This window comes from Myxocyprinus asiaticus, chromosome 37 (genome assembly GCF_019703515.2).
Source record: "Myxocyprinus asiaticus isolate MX2 ecotype Aquarium Trade chromosome 37, UBuf_Myxa_2, whole genome shotgun sequence".
In the NCBI taxonomy this organism is placed as follows: Eukaryota; Metazoa; Chordata; class Actinopteri; order Cypriniformes; family Catostomidae; genus Myxocyprinus; species Myxocyprinus asiaticus.
The window spans coordinates 42,082,961-42,100,907 of NC_059380.1; the positions used below are offsets into that span (position 1 = coordinate 42,082,961).

At 37.5% G+C, this 17,947-nt stretch overlaps 1 pseudogene; it reads left to right on the forward strand.

The window, feature by feature from the left end:
• Positions 1-17,947, forward strand: part of LOC127428080 (serine/arginine-rich splicing factor 7-like) — a 42,115-nt pseudogene that overhangs the window by 11,122 nt on the left and 13,046 nt on the right.

Below are 17,947 nucleotides of genomic sequence, written 5' to 3' on the forward strand. Positions count from 1 at the left end.
AGTCTGATTCCCGAACCAGTGACTCTAATGAGTCAGTTCTTTTGAATCTACAGCGAGTCTGATTCCCGAACTAATGACTCTAATGAGTCAGTTCTTTTGAATCTACAGTGAGTCTGATTCCCGAACGAATGACTCTAATGAGTCAGGTTTTTTTTTTTAATCTACAGCGAGTCCAATTCCAGGACTAATGACTCCATTGAGCCAGTTCTTTTGAATCTACAGCGAGTCTGATTCCCGAACTAATGACTAACGAGTCAGTTCTTTTGAATCTACAGTGAGTCTGATTCCCGAACGAATGACTCTAATGAGTCAGGTTTTTTTTTTATCTACAGCGAGTCCGATTCCAGGACTAATGACTCCATTGAGCCAGTTCTTTTGAATCTACAGCGAGTCTGATTCCCGAACCAGTAACTCTAATGAGTCAGTTCTTTTGAATCTACAGCGAGTCCAATTCCCAAACCATTGACTCCATTGAGCCAGTATTTTTGAATCTACAGCGAGTCCGATTCCCGAACTAATGACTCTAATGAATCAGTTCTTTTGAATCTACAGTGAGTCTGATTCCTGAACGAATGACTCTAATGAGTCAGGTTTTTTTTTTAACTACAGCGAGTCCGATTCCAGGACTAGTGACTCCATTGAGCCAGTTCTTTTGAATCTACATCGAGTCTGATTCCCGAATGAATGACTCCATTGAGCCAGTTCTTTTGAATCTACAGCGAGTCTGATTCCCAAACCAGTGACTCTAATGAGTCAGTTCTTTTGAATCTGCAGCGAGTCCAATTCCCGAACGAATGACTCCATTGAGCCAGTATTTTTGAATCTACAGCGAGTCCGATTCCCGAACTAATGACTCTAATGAGTCAGTTCTTTTGAATCTACAGTGAGTCTGATTCCCGAACGAATGACTCTAATGAGTCAGGTTTTTTTTTTATCTACAGCAAGTCCGATTCCAGGACTAATGACTCCATTGAGCCAGTTCTTTTGAATCTACAGCGAGTCTGATTCCTGAACTAATGACTCTAATGAGTCAGTTCTTTTGAATCTACAGCGAGTCCGATTCCTGAACTGTAGGGCTTTACTGGTTGTTTAGATCAGTGTTACTATCAGAAATAATTAATAATTATTTATTTAGTTATTAATTAATATTTAAATTAATTCATTGAATCTAACTCATTAAAATCTCATATGGGGCTCCAGTAAATGTAGTGTGCTACGTTTAGGAGCAGGTTTGGTTATTAGCAATAATTAATAATTATCAAAGACAATTATTAATTATTAAAATCAATAGAACATTGATGAGAATTAATGTTAGCTTTTTCTAATCCTTTAAACCAACAATCATCAAAGATAATCGTTAATTGTTAACATCGATGAAACAATTAAAATTAACACTAGCTTACTGATCATTCAAATTCAACAAACATCAAAGATAATTATCAATTATCAAAAATCAATAGAATATTAATAAGGATTAACATTGACGGGGCACCACCCTGGAATCAGGGACTAATAACCAGATAGTAAAACAGTCTCAATATTAGATTGTTTTCTTAGGAAAATCGACATCCGAAGAATATCGATTTCCGGAAAAAAAACAATGAATGAAGGTTTGAATCCGAGCACTGACATCCCGTCAGCATGACACAGGTGTATGCAAAACAAACCAAAACACTTCTCTTTGAAATATAAACAAAGTTTATTTATGCAGTAATATCAATTAATAATTAATACAATGCAGTCAATAAACTTCCGACTTACAACTACAAACTAAACAGTGATATGATTAGATATGGAAATAAAAATAATCCTATAACACATGAGGGTGTGTGTGTGTGTGTGTGTGTGTGTGTGTGAGCGAGTGTGTGTGTGTGTGTGTGTGTGTGTGTGTGTGTGTGTGTGTGTGTGTGTGTGTGTGTGTGTGTGTTTGTGTAAGGAGGGATGCGCACAAAATGGCGGACGTGACTCTCGTGGAGAATATGTCACTCCTGATAGTTCAGTCAGGCAGTGCACTCATAATTTGACAACAGACAGTTGAGAGCAGTAAATGATTTTAAAAGTTTCTTCCTCAGAAAAAAGACAGATTCTTTAATGAGGCAAATTTATTGCAAAATATTCTGATACATACAAATATAAGCCATTTGGGATTGTAGGAGGCTGGTCAGAAGTTGTCTAAATGGTTAAATGTGCTTATAATACCGTCTGTGTCATCATTATTATGATGCAGGGTTAGGGCGATGTGTAATCGCTGCTTGCAGTTATATTTCATAAATCTTTCTTTTGACCCAATCAGATCAAGATCCCGGTCTCGTTCACGATCTGGCTCTGCCGCCAGGAGCAAGTAACCAATGAAAGCACCTGTTCCAGTGTTGCTGTATGAATGATGTCGTCAGTCGTGTGGGTTTATGATAATGAGCAATTAAATCTGTTTGGTTTTTTAGGTCTGGCTCAGTCGTGCGATCAAAGTCCAGCTCTCCGGCGAGGAGGTCAGAACACACAGACACACACACACACACACACACACGCACACACACACATACAAAAACATCATGCTATACCACAGAGTTCCCACGGTCATGGAAAACTGCATGTTTCATTAGTGTGACAGTAGTTCATCTATTTTCGCAATAGTGTCACTTTTCTAGTAACGGATTTCATTTTCCATCGAGTACCGCTGTAACATCACAAAACACTTAGTTTGTCACATTATGAACACATGTAATTAACTGGTTCAAATAAACAATTCCTTCATATTTTGTGTTGTGAATAGGGCTGAGTATCGATACAGAATTCCTGATTTGAATTCACAAGCTTTCGATTCGATATCGATTCATATGGGTATGTTTCAGTTATAATGTCTCTTTTGCTTACATATAAAATAAATTATCTCCCAGCTAATGCTGTTAGTTTTAAAGGGGACCTTCTAACGAGGTACCTTTCAAACATTTTACTAATTATATTTTATTAGTTTTTCATAATTTGTCACATTTTAGCTTTTTAAAAATCAACAAATCCATGTATTTAATCAATACATGATATTATATTGCATATATTATATTTTGTTAAATTTTTATTGTTTAATTGCATAATTTGTACTATTTACAAGTATTTACATTGATTTTTTGAACATTAAAAACCAGTACTGTATACTGTACTCAAACCTGGTAAAGAGCGACTGTAAATGAGTGCATATTAACGAGAGAGACTTGAATGCTTTTATCTCATCCGTGCTATACGTGATTAAAATTAAATATTTATTGTTTGTTGTTTTTGATCAACAACTGACAGTAAAGGACAGAAAGGATATTAAAAGAGACATAATTCAATGACAAATGGATTGTGTGGATCTCGTCTTTGGACACATTACACAGAACGAGCCAAACCAAACTTTTACTCTCAACATGCAGTGAAAGGATCTCGCTGCCAAACTTCTACACCACTATACTACTCAATCTCTGCTGAACTTCTACACCACTATACTACTCAATCACTGCTGAACTTCATCACTATACTACTCAATCACTGCTGAACTTCATCATCACTATACTACTCAATCACTGCTGACCAACTTACTATCATCACTATACTATCTCTCAATCACTGCTGAACTTCATCATCACTATACTACTCAATCTCTGCTCAACTTCATCATCACTATACTACTCAATCACTGCAGAACTTCATCATCACTATACTACTCAATCACTGCTGAACTTCATCATCACTATACTACTCAATCACTGCTGAACTTCATCATCACTATACTACTCAATCTCTGCTCAACTTCATCATCACTATACTACTCAATCACTGCAGAACTTCATCATCACTATACTACTCAATCACTGCTGAACTTCTACATCACTATACTACTCAATCACTGCTGAACTTCTTCAGCACTATACTACTCAATCACTACTGAACTTCTACATCACTATACTACTCAATCACTGCTGAACTTCATCACTGTACTACTCAATCACTGCTGAACTTCATCACTATACTTCTCAATCACTGCTGAACTTCTACACCACTATACTACTCAATCACTGCTGAACTTCTACACCACTATACTACTCAATCACTGCTGAACTTCTACACCACTATACTACTCAATCACTGCTGAACTTCATCACTATACTACTCAATCACTGCTGAACTTCTACACGACTATACTACTCAATCACTACTGAACTTCTTCATCACTATACTACTCAATCACTACTGAACTTCTACATCACTATACTACTCAATCACTGCTGAACTTCATCACTATACTACTCAATCACTGCTGAACTTCATCATCACTACACTACTCAATCACTGCTGAACTTCATCATCACTATACTACTCAATCACTGCAGAACTTCATCATCACTATACTACTCAATCACTGCTGAACTTCATCATCACTATACTACTCAATCACTGCTGAACTTCTTCATCACTATACTACTCAATCACTACTGATCTTCTTCATCACTATACTACTCAATCACTGCTGAACTTCTTCATCACTATACTACTCAATCACTGCTGAACTTCTTCATCACTATACTACTCAATCTCTGCTGAACTTCATCATCACTATACTACTCAATCACTGCTGAACTTCTACATCACTATACTACTCAATCACTGCTGAACTTCTTCATCACTATACTACTCAATCACTACTGAACTTCTACATCACTATACTACTCAATCACTGCTGAACTTCATCACTATACTACTCAATCACTGCTGAACTTCATCACTATACTTCTCAATCACTGCTGAACTTCTACACCACTATACTACTCAATCACTGCTGAACTTCTACACCACTATACTACTCAATCACTGCTGAACTTCATCACTATACTACTCAATCACTGCTGAACTTCATCACTATACTACTCAATCACTGCTGAACTTCTTCATCACTGTACTACTCAATCACTACTGAACTTCTACATCACTATACTACTCAATCACTGCTGAACTTCATCACTATACTACTCAATCACTGCTGAACTTCATCACTATACTTCTCAATCACTGCTGAACTTCTACACCACTATACTACTCAATCACTGCTGAACTTCTACACCACTATACTACTCAATCACTGCTGAACTTCATCACTATACTACTCAATCACTGCTGAACTTCATCACTATACTACTCAATCACTGCTGAACTTCATCACTATACTACTCAATCACTGCTGAAATTCTTCACTATATTTCTCAATCACTGCTGAACTTCATCACTATACTACTCTGTCCCTGCTGAACTTCATCTCCACTACACAACTCAATCACTGCTGAACTTCTACATCAATATACTACTCAATCACTGCTGAACTTCATCACTATACTACTCAATCACTGCTGAACTTCATCACTATACTACTCAATCAATGCTGAACTTCTTCATCACTATACTACTCAATCACTGCTGAACTTCTTCATCACTATACTACTCAATCCCTGCTGAACTTCTATATCACTATACTACTCAGTCCCTGCTGAACTTCATCTCCACTACACAACTCAATCACTGCTGAACTTCTACATCACAATACTACTCAATCACTGCTGAACTTCACCACTATACTTATCAATCACTGCTGAACTTCAACATTATACTACTCAATCACTGCTGAACTTCATCACTATACTACTCAATCACTGCTGAACTTCTTCATCACTGTAATACTCAATCACTGCTGAACTTCATCACTATAATACTCAATCACTGCTGAACTTCTTCATCACTATACTACTCAATCACTGCTGAACTTCTTCATCACTATACTCCTCAATCACTGCTGAACTTCTTCATCACTATACTTCTCAATCACTGCTGAACTTCTACACCACTATACTACTCAATCACTGCTGAACTTCATCACTATACTACTCAATCACTGCTGAACTTCATCACTATACTACTCAATCACTGCTGAACTTCTTCATCACTGTACTACTCAATCACTGCTGAACTTCTACATCACTATACTACTCAATCACTGCTGAACTTCATCACTATACTACTCAATCACTGCTGAACTTCATCACTATACTTCTCAATCACTGCTGAACTTCTACACCACTATACTACTCAATCACTGCTGAACTTCTACACCACTATACTACTCAATCACTGCTGAACTTCATCACTATACTACTCAATCACTGCTGAACTTCATCACTATACTACTCAATCACTGCTGAACTTCATCACTATACTACTCAATCACTGCTGAAATTCTTCACTATATTTCTCAATCACTGCTGAACTTCATCACTATACTACTCTGTCCCTGCTGAACTTCATCTCCACTACACAACTCAATCACTGCTGAACTTCTACATCAATATACTACTCAATCACTGCTGAACTTCATCACTATACTACTCAATCACTGCTGAACTTCATCACTATACTACTCAATCAATGCTGAACTTCTTCATCACTATACTACTCAATCACTGCTGAACTTCTTCATCACTATACTACTCAATCCCTGCTGAACTTCTATATCACTATACTACTCAGTCCCTGCTGAACTTCATCTCCACTACACAACTCAATCACTGCTGAACTTCTACATCACAATACTACTCAATCACTGCTGAACTTCTCACCACTATACTTACTCAATCACTGCTGAACTTCACACATTATACTACTCAATCACTGCTGAACTTCATCACTATACTACTCAATCACTGCTGAACTTCTTCATCACTGTACTACTCAATCACTGCTGAACTCTCATCACTATAATACTCAATCAATGCTGAACTTCTTCATCACTATACTACTCAATCACTGCTGAACTTCTTCATCACTATACTCCTCAATCACTGCTGAACTTCTTCATCACTATACTTCTCAATCACTGCTGAACTTCTACACCACTATACTACTCAATCACTGCTGAACTTCATCACTATACTACTCAATCACTGCTAAACTTCTTCATCACTATACTTCTCAATCACTGCTGAACTTCTACACCACTATACTACTCAGTCCCTGCTGAACTTCATCGTCCACTACACAACTCAATCACTGCTGAACTTCTACATCACAATACTACTCAATCACTGCTGAACTTCATCACTATACTACTCAATCACTGCTGAACTTCTACATCACAGTACTACTCAATCACTGCTGAACTTCTTCATCAATATACTACTCAATCACTGCTGAACTTCATCACTATACTACTCCATCACTGCTGAACTTCATCACTATACTACTCAATCAAAGCTGAACTTCTTCATCACTATACTACTCAATCACTGCTGAACTTCATCACTATACTACTCAATCACTGCTGAACTTCTACATCACAATACTACTCAATCACTGCTGAACTTCTTCATCAATATACTACTCAATCACTGCTGAACTTCATCACTATACTACTCAATCACTGCTGAACTTCATCACTGTACTACTCAATCACTGCTGAACTTCATCACTATACTACTCAATCAATGCTGAACTTCTTCATCACTATACTACTCAATCACTGCTGAACTTCTTCATCACTATACTACTCAATCACTGCTGAACTTCTACACCACTATACTACTCAATCACTGCTGAACTTCTTCATCACTATACTACTCAATCACTGCTGAACTTCTTCATCACTATACTACTCAATCACTACTGAACTTCTACATCACAATACTACTCAATCACTGCTGAACTTCACCACTATACTTATCAATCACTGCTGAACTTCAACATTATACTACTCAATCACTGCTGAACTTCATCACTATACTACTCAATCACTGCTGAACTTCTTCATCACTGTAATACTCAATCACTGCTGAACTTCATCACTATAATACTCAATCAATGCTGAACTTCTTCATCACTATACTACTCAATCACTGCTGAACTTCTTCATCACTATACTCCTCAATCACTGCTGAACTTCTTCATCACTATACTTCTCAATCACTGCTGAACTTCTACACCACTATACTACTCAATCACTGCTGAACTTCATCACTATACTACTCAATCACTGCTAAACTTCTTCATCACTATACTTCTCAATCACTGCTGAACTTCTACACCACTATACTACTCAGTCCCTGCTGAACTTCATGTCCACTACACAACTCAATCACTGCTGAATTTCTACATCACAATACTACTCAATCACTGCTGAACTTCATCACTATACTACTCAATCACTGCTGAACTTCTACATCACAGTACTACTCAATCACTGCTGAACTTCTTCATCAATATACTACTCAATCACTGCTGAACTTCATCACTATACTACTCCATCACTGCTGAACTTCATCACTATACTACTCAATCAAAGCTGAACTTCTTCATCACTATACTACTCAATCACTGCTGAACTTCATCACTATACTACTCAATCACTGCTGAACTTCTACATCACAATACTACTCAATCACTGCTGAACTTCTTCATCAATATACTACTCAATCACTGCTGAACTTCATCACTATACTACTCAATCACTGCTGAACTTCATCACTGTACTACTCAATCACTGCTGAACTTCATCACTATACTACTCAATCAATGCTGAACTTCTTCATCACTATACTACTCAATCACTGCTGAACTTCTTCATCACTATACTACTCAATCACTGCTGAACTTCTACACCACTATACTACTCAATCACTGCTGAACTTCTTCATCACTATACTACTCAATCACTGCTGAACTTCTTCATCACTATACTACTCAATCACTACTGAACTTCTACATCACTATACTACTCAATCACTGCTGAACTTCATCACTATACTACTCAATCACTGCTGAACTTCATCATCACTACACTACTCAATCACTGCTGAACTTCATCATCACTATACTACTCAATCACTGCTGAACTTCATCATCACTATACTACTCAATCACTGCTGAACTTCATCATCACTATACTACTCAATCACTGCTGAACTTCTTCATCACTATACTACTCAATCACTACTGATCTTCTTCATCACTATACTACTCAATCACTGCTGAACTTCTTCATCACTATACTACTCAATCACTGCTGAACTTCTTCATCACTATACTACTCAATCTCTGCTGAACTTCATCATCACTATACTACTCAATCACTGCTGAACTTCTACATCACTATACTACTCAATCACTGCTGAACTTCTTCATCACTATACTACTCAATCACTACTGAACTTCTACATCACTATACTACTCAATCACTGCTGAACTTCATCACTATACTACTCAATCACTGCTGAACTTCATCACTATACTCCTCAATCACTGCTGAACTTCTTCATCACTATACTTCTCAATCACTGCTGAACTTCTACACCACTATACTACTCAATCACTGCTGAACTTCATCACTATACTACTCAATCACTGCTAAACTTCTTCATCACTATACTTCTCAATCACTGCTGAACTTCTACACCACTATACTACTCAGTCCCTGCTGAACTTCATCTCCACTACACAACTCAATCACTGCTGAACTTCTACATCACAATACTACTCAATCACTGCTGAACTTCATCACTATACTACTCAATCACTGCTGAACTTCTACATCACAGTACTACTCAATCACTGCTGAACTTCTTCATCAATATACTACTCAATCACTGCTGAACTTCATCACTATACTACTCCATCACTGCTGAACTTCATCACTATACTACTCAATCAATGCTGAACTTCTTCATCACTATACTACTCAATCACTGCTGAACTTCATCACTATACTACTCAATCACTGCTGAACTTCTACATCACAATACTACTCAATCACTGCTGAACTTCTTCATCAATATACTACTCAATCACTGCTGAACTTCATCACTATACTACTCAATCACTGCTGAACTTCATCACTATACTACTCAATCAATGCTGAACTTCTTCATCACTATACTACTCAATCACTGCTGAACTTCATCACTATACTACTCAATCACTGCTGAACTTCTACATCACAATACTACTCAATCACTGCTGAACTTCTTCATCAATATACTACTCAATCACTGCTGAACTTCATCACTATACTACTCAATCACTGCTGAACTTCATCACTGTACTACTCAATCACTGCTGAACTTCATCACTATACTACTCAATCAATGCTGAACTTCTTCATCACTATACTACTCAATCACTGCTGAACTTCTTCATCACTATACTACTCAATCACTGCTGAACTTCTACACCACTATACTACTCAATCACTGCTGAACTTCTTCATCACTATACTACTCAATCACTGCTGAACTTCTTCATCACTATACTACTCAATCACTGCTGAACTTCATCACTATACTACTCAATCACTGCTGAACTTCATCACTATACTACTCAATCACTGCTGAACTTCTTCATCACTATACTACTCAATCACTACTGAACTTCTACATCACTATACTACTCAATCACTGCTGAACTTCATCACTATACTACTCAATCACTGCTGAACTTCATCACTATACTTCTCAATCACTGCTGAACTTCTACACCACTATACTACTCAATCACTGCTGAACTTCTACACCACTATACTACTCAATCACTGCTGAACTTATTCACTATACTGCTCAATCACTGCTGAACTTCATCAATATACTACTCAATCACTGCTGAACTTCATCACTATACTACTCAATCACTGCTGAAATTCTTCACTATATTTCTCAATCACTGCTGAACTTCATCACTATACTACTCTGTTCCTGCTGAACTTCATCTCCACTACACAACTCAATCACTGCTGAACTTCTACATCAATATACTACTCAATCACTGCTGAACTTCATCACTATACTACTCAATCACTGCTGAACTTCTACATCACAGTACTACTCAATCACTGCTGAACTTCTTCATCAATATACTACTCAATCACTGCTGAACTTCATCACTATACTACTCCATCACTGCTGAACTTCATCACTATACTTCTCAATCAATGCTGAACTTCTTCATCACTATACTACTCAATCACTGCTGAACTTCATCACTATACTACTCAATCACTGCTGAACTTCTACATCACAATACTACTCAATCACTGCTGAACTTCTTCATCAATATACTACTCAATCACTGCTGAACTTCATCACTATACTACTCAATCACTGCTGAACTTCATCACTATACTACTCAATCAATGCTGAACTTCTTCATCACTATACTACTCAATCACTGCTGAACTTCATCACTATACTACTCAATCACTGCTGAACTTCTACATCACAATACTACTCAATCACTGCTGAAGTTCTTCATCAATATACTACTCAATCACTGCTGAACTTCATCACTATACTACTCAATCACTGCTGAACTTCATCACTGTACTACTCAATCACTGCTGAACTTCATCACTATACTACTCAATCAATGCTGAACTTCTTCATCACTATACTACTCAATCACTGCTGAACTTCTTCATCACTATACTACTCAATCACTGCTGAACTTCTACACCACTATACTACTCAATCACTGCTGAACTTCTTCATCACTATACTACTCAATCACTGCTGAACTTCTTCATCACTATACTACTCAATCACTACTGAACTTCTACATCACTATACTACTCAATCACTGCTGGACTTCATCACTATACTACTCAATCACTGCTGAACTTCATCATCACTACACTACTCAATCACTGCTGAACTTCATCATCACTATACTACTCAATCACTGCAGAACTTCATCATCACTATACTACTCAATCACTGCTGAACTTCTTCATCACTATACTACTCAATCACTGCTGAACTTCTTCATCACTATACTACTCAATCTCTGCTGAACTTCATCATCACTATACTACTCAATCACTGCTGAACTTCTACATCACTATACTACTCAATCACTGCTGAACTTCTTCATCACTATACTACTCAATCACTACTTAACTTCTACATCACTATACTACTCAATCACTGCTGAACTTCATCACTATACTACTCAATCACTGCTGAACTTCATCACTATACTTCTCAATCACTGCTGAACTTCTACACCACTATACTACTCAATCACTGCTGAACTTCTACACCACTATACTACTCAATCACTGCTGAACTTCTACACCACTATACTACTCAATCACTGCTGAACTTCATCACTATACTACTCAATCACTGCTGAACTTCATCACTATACTACTCAATCACTGCTGAACTTCTTCATCACTATACTACTCAATCACTACTGAACTTCTACATCACTATACTACTCAATCACTGCTGAACTTCATCACTATACTACTCAATCACTGCTGAACTTCATCACTATACTTCTCAATCACTGCTGAACTTCTACACCACTATACTACTCAATCACTGCTGAACTTCTACACCACTATACTACTCAATCACTGCTGAACTTCATCACTATACTACTCAATCACTGCTGAACTTCATCACTATACTACTCAATCACTGCTGAACTTCATCACTATACTACTCAATCACTGCTGAAATTCTTCACTATATTTCTCAATCACTGCTGAACTTCATCACTATACTACTCTATCCCTGCTGAACTTCATCTCCACTACACAACTCAATCACTGCTGAATTTCTACATCAATATACTACTCAATCACTGCTGAACTTCATCACTATACTACTCAATCACTGCTGAACTTCTTCATCACTATACTACTCAATCCCTGCTGAACTTCTATATCACTATACTACTCAGTCCCTGCTGAACTTCATCTCCACTACACAACTCAATCACTGCTGAACTTCTACATCACAATACTACTCAATCACTGCTGAACTTCATCACTATACTACTCAATCACTGCTGAACTTCTTCATCACTGTAATACTCAATCACTGCTGAACTTCATCACTATAATACTCAGTCACTGCTGAACTTTTTCATCACTATACTACTCAATCACTGCTGAACTTCTACATCACTGTACTACTCAATCACTGCTGAACTTCATCACTATACTACTCAATCAATGCTGAACTTCTTCATCACTATACTACTCAATCACTGCTGAACTTCTTCATCACTATACTACTCAATCACTGCTGAACTTCTTCATCACTATACTACTCAATCACTGCTGAACTTCGTCACTATACTACTCAATCACTGCTAAACTTCTTCATCACTATACTTCTCAATCACTGCTGTACTTTTACACCACTATACTACTCAGTCCCTGCTGAACTTCATCTCCACTACACAACTCAATCACTGCTGAACTTCTACATCACAATACTACTCAATCACTGCTGAACTTCATCACTATACTTCTCAATCACTGCTGAACTTCTACACCACTATACTACTTAATCACTGCTGAACTTCATCACTATACTACTCAATCACTGCTAAACTTCTTCATCACTATACTTCTCAATCACTGCTGAACTTCTACACCACTATACTACTCAGTCCCTGCTGAACTTCATCTCCACTACACAACTCAATCACTGCTGAACTTCTACATCACAATACTACTCAATCACTGCTGAACTTCATCACTATACTACTCAATCACTGCTGAACTTCTTCATCAATATACTACTCAATCACTGCTGAACTTCATCACTATACTACTCCATCACTGCTGAACTTCATCACTATACTACACAATCACTGCTGAACTTCATCACTATACTACTCAATCACAGCTGAACTTCTTCATCACTATACTACTCAATCACTGCTGAACTTCTTCATCACTATACTACTCAATCACTGCTGAACTTCTTCATCACTATACTTCTCAATCACTGCTGAACTTCTACACCACTATACTACTCAATCACTGCTGAACTTCATCACTATACTACTCAATCACTGCTAAACTTCTTCATCACCATACTTCTCAATCACTGCTGAACTTCTACACCACTATACTACTCAGTCCCTGCTGAACTTCATCTCCACTACACAACTCAATCACTGCTGAACTTCTACATCACAATACTACTCAATCACTGCTGAACTTCATCACTATACTACTCAATCACTGCTGAACTTCTACATCACAATACTACTCAATCACTGCTGAACTTCTTCATCAATATACTACTCAATCACTGCTGAACTTCATCACTATACTACTCAATCACTGCTGAACTTCATCACTATACTACTCAATCAATGCTGAACTTCTTCATCACTATACTACTCAATCACTGCTGAACTTCTTCATCACTATACTACTCAATCTCTGCTGAACTTCATCACTATACTACTCAATCACTGCTGAACTTCTTCATCACTATACTTCTCAATCACTGCTGAACTTCTACACCACTATACTACTCAATCACTGCTGAACTTCATCACTATACTACTCAATCACTGCTAAACTTCTTCATCACTATACTTCTCAATCACTGCTGAACTTCTACACCACTATACTACTCAGTCCCTGCTGAACTTCATCTCCACTACACAACTCAATCACTGCTGAACTTCTACATCACAATACTACTCAATCACTGCTGAACTTCATCACTATACTACTCAATCACTGCTGAACTTCTACATCACAGTACTACTCAATCACTGCTGAACTTCTTCATCAATATACTACTCAATCACTGCTGAACTTCTTCATCAATATACTACTCAATCACTGCTGAACTTCATCACTATACTACTCAATCACTGCTGAACTTCATCACTATACTACTCAATCACAGCTGAACTTCTTCATCACTATACTACTCAATCACTGCTGAACTTCTTCATCACTATACTACTCAATCACTGCTGAACTACTTCATCACTATACTTCTCAATCTCTGCTGAACTTCTACACCACTATACTACTCAATCACTGCTGAACTTCATCACTATACTACTCAATCACTGCTAAACTTCTTCATCACCATACTTCTCAATCACTGCTGAACTTCTACACAACTATACTACTCAGTCCCTGCTGAACTTCATCTCCACTACACAACTCAATCACTGCTGAACTTCTACATCACAATACTACTCAATCACTGCTGAACTTCATCACTATACTACTCAATCACTGCTGAACTTCTACATCACAATACTACTCAATCACTGCTGAAATTCTTCATCAATATACTACTCAATCACTGCTGAACTTCATCACTATACTACTCAATCACTGCTGAACTTCATCACTATACTACTCAATCACTGCTGAACTTCTTCATCACTATACTTCTCAATCACTGCTGAACTTCTACACCACTATACTACTCAATCACTGCTGAACTTCATCACTATACTACTCAATCACTGCTAAACTTCTTCATCACCATACTTCTCAATCACTGCTGAACTTCTACACCACTATACTACTCAGTCCCTGCTGAACTTCATCTCCACTACACAACTCAATCACTGCTGAACTTCTACATCACAATACTACTCAATCACTGCTGAACTTCATCACTATACTACTCAATCACTGCTGAACTTCTACATCACAATACTACTCAATCACTGCTGAACTTCTTCATCAATATACTACTCAATCACTGCTGAACTTCATCACTATACTACTCAATCACTGCTGAACTTCATCACTATACTACTCAATCAATGCTGAACTTCTTCATCACTATACTACTCAATCACTGCTGAACTTCTTCATCACTATACTACTCAATCTCTGCTGAACTTCATCACTATACTACTCAATCACTGCTGAACTTCTTCATCACTATACTTCTCAATCACTGCTGAACTTCTACACCACTATACTACTCAATCACTGCTGAACTTCATCACTATACTACTCAATCACTGCTAAACTTCTTCATCACTATACTTCTCAATCACTGCTGAACTTCTACACCACTATACTACTCAGTCCCTGCTGAACTTCATCTCCACTACACAACTCAATCACTGCTGAACTTCTACATCACAATACTACTCAATCACTGCTGAACTTCATCACTATACTACTCAATCACTGCTGAACTTCTACATCACAGTACTACTCAATCACTGCTGAACTTCTTCATCAATATACTACTCAATCACTGCTGAACTTCTTCATCAATATACTACTCAATCACTGCTGAACTTCATCACTATACTACTCAATCACTGCTGAACTTCATCACTATACTACTCAATCACAGCTGAACTTCTTCATCACTATACTACTCAATCACTGCTGAACTTCTTCATCACTATACTACTCAATCACTGCTGAACTACTTCATCACTATACTTCTCAATCTCTGCTGAACTTCTACACCACTATACTACTCAATCACTGCTGAACTTCATCACTATACTACTCAATCACTGCTAAACTTCTTCATCACTATACTACTCAATCACTGCTGAACTTCTACACCACTATACTACTCAATCCCTGCTGAACTTCATCTCCACTACACAACTCAATCACTGCTGAACTTCTACATCACAATACTACTCAATCACTGCTGAACTTCATCACTATACTACTCAATCACTGCTGAACTTCTACATCACTATACTACTCAATCACTGCTGAACTTCTTCATCACTATACTACTCAATCACTGCTGAACTTCATCACTATACTACTCAATCACTGCTGAACTTCATCACTATACTACTCAATCACTGCTGAACTTCTTCATCACTATACTACTCAATCACTGCTGAACTTCTTCATCACTATACTACTCAATCACTGCTGAACTTCATCACTATACTACTCAATCACTGCTGAACTTCTTCATCACTATACTTCTCAATCACTGCTGAACTTCTACACCACTATACTACTCAATCACTGCTGAACTTCTACATCACTATACTACTCAATCACTGCTGAACTTCTACATCACTATACTACTCAATCACTGCTGAACTTCATCACTATACTACTCAATCACTGCTGAACTTCTACATCACTATACTACTCAATCACTGCTGAACTTCTTCATCACTATACTACTCAATCACTGCTGAACTTCTTCATCACTATACTACTCAATCACTGCTGAACTTCATCATCACTATACTACTCAATCTCTGCTGAACTTCATCACTATACTACTCTGTCCCTGCTGAACTTCATCTCCACTACACAACTCAATCACTGCTGAACTTCTACATCAATATACTACTCAATCACTGCTGAACTTCACTATACTACTCAATCACTGCTGAACTTCATCACTATACTACTCAATCAATGCTGAACTTCTTCATCACTATACTACTCAATCACTGCTGAACTTCTTCATCACTATACTACTCAATCCCTGCTGAACTTCTATATCACTATACTACTCAGTCCCTGCTGAACTTCATCTCCACTACACAACTCAATCACTGCTGAACTTCTACATCACAATACTACTCAATCACTGCTGAACTTCACCACTATACTTATCAATCACTGCTGAACTTCAACATTATACTACTCAATCACTGCTGAACTTCATCACTATACTACTCAATCACTGCTGAACTTCTTCATCACTGTAATACTCAATCACTGCTGAACTTCATCACTATAATACTCAGTCACTGCTGAACTTTTTCATCACTATACTACTCAATCACTGCTGAACTTCTACATCACTGTACTACTCAATCACTGCTGAACTTCATCACTATACTACTCAATCAATGCTGAACTTCTTCATCACTATACTACTCAATCACTGCTGAACTTCTTCATCACTATACTACTCAATCACTGCTGAACTTCTTCATCACTATACTACTCAATCACTGCTGAACTTCATCACTATACTACTCAATCACTGCTAAACTTCTTCATCACTATACTTCTCAATCACTGCTGAACTTCTACACCACTATACTACTCAGTCCCTGCTGAACTTCATCTCCACTACACAACTCAATCACTGCTGAACTTCTACATCACAATACTACTCAATCACTGCTGAACTTCATCACTATA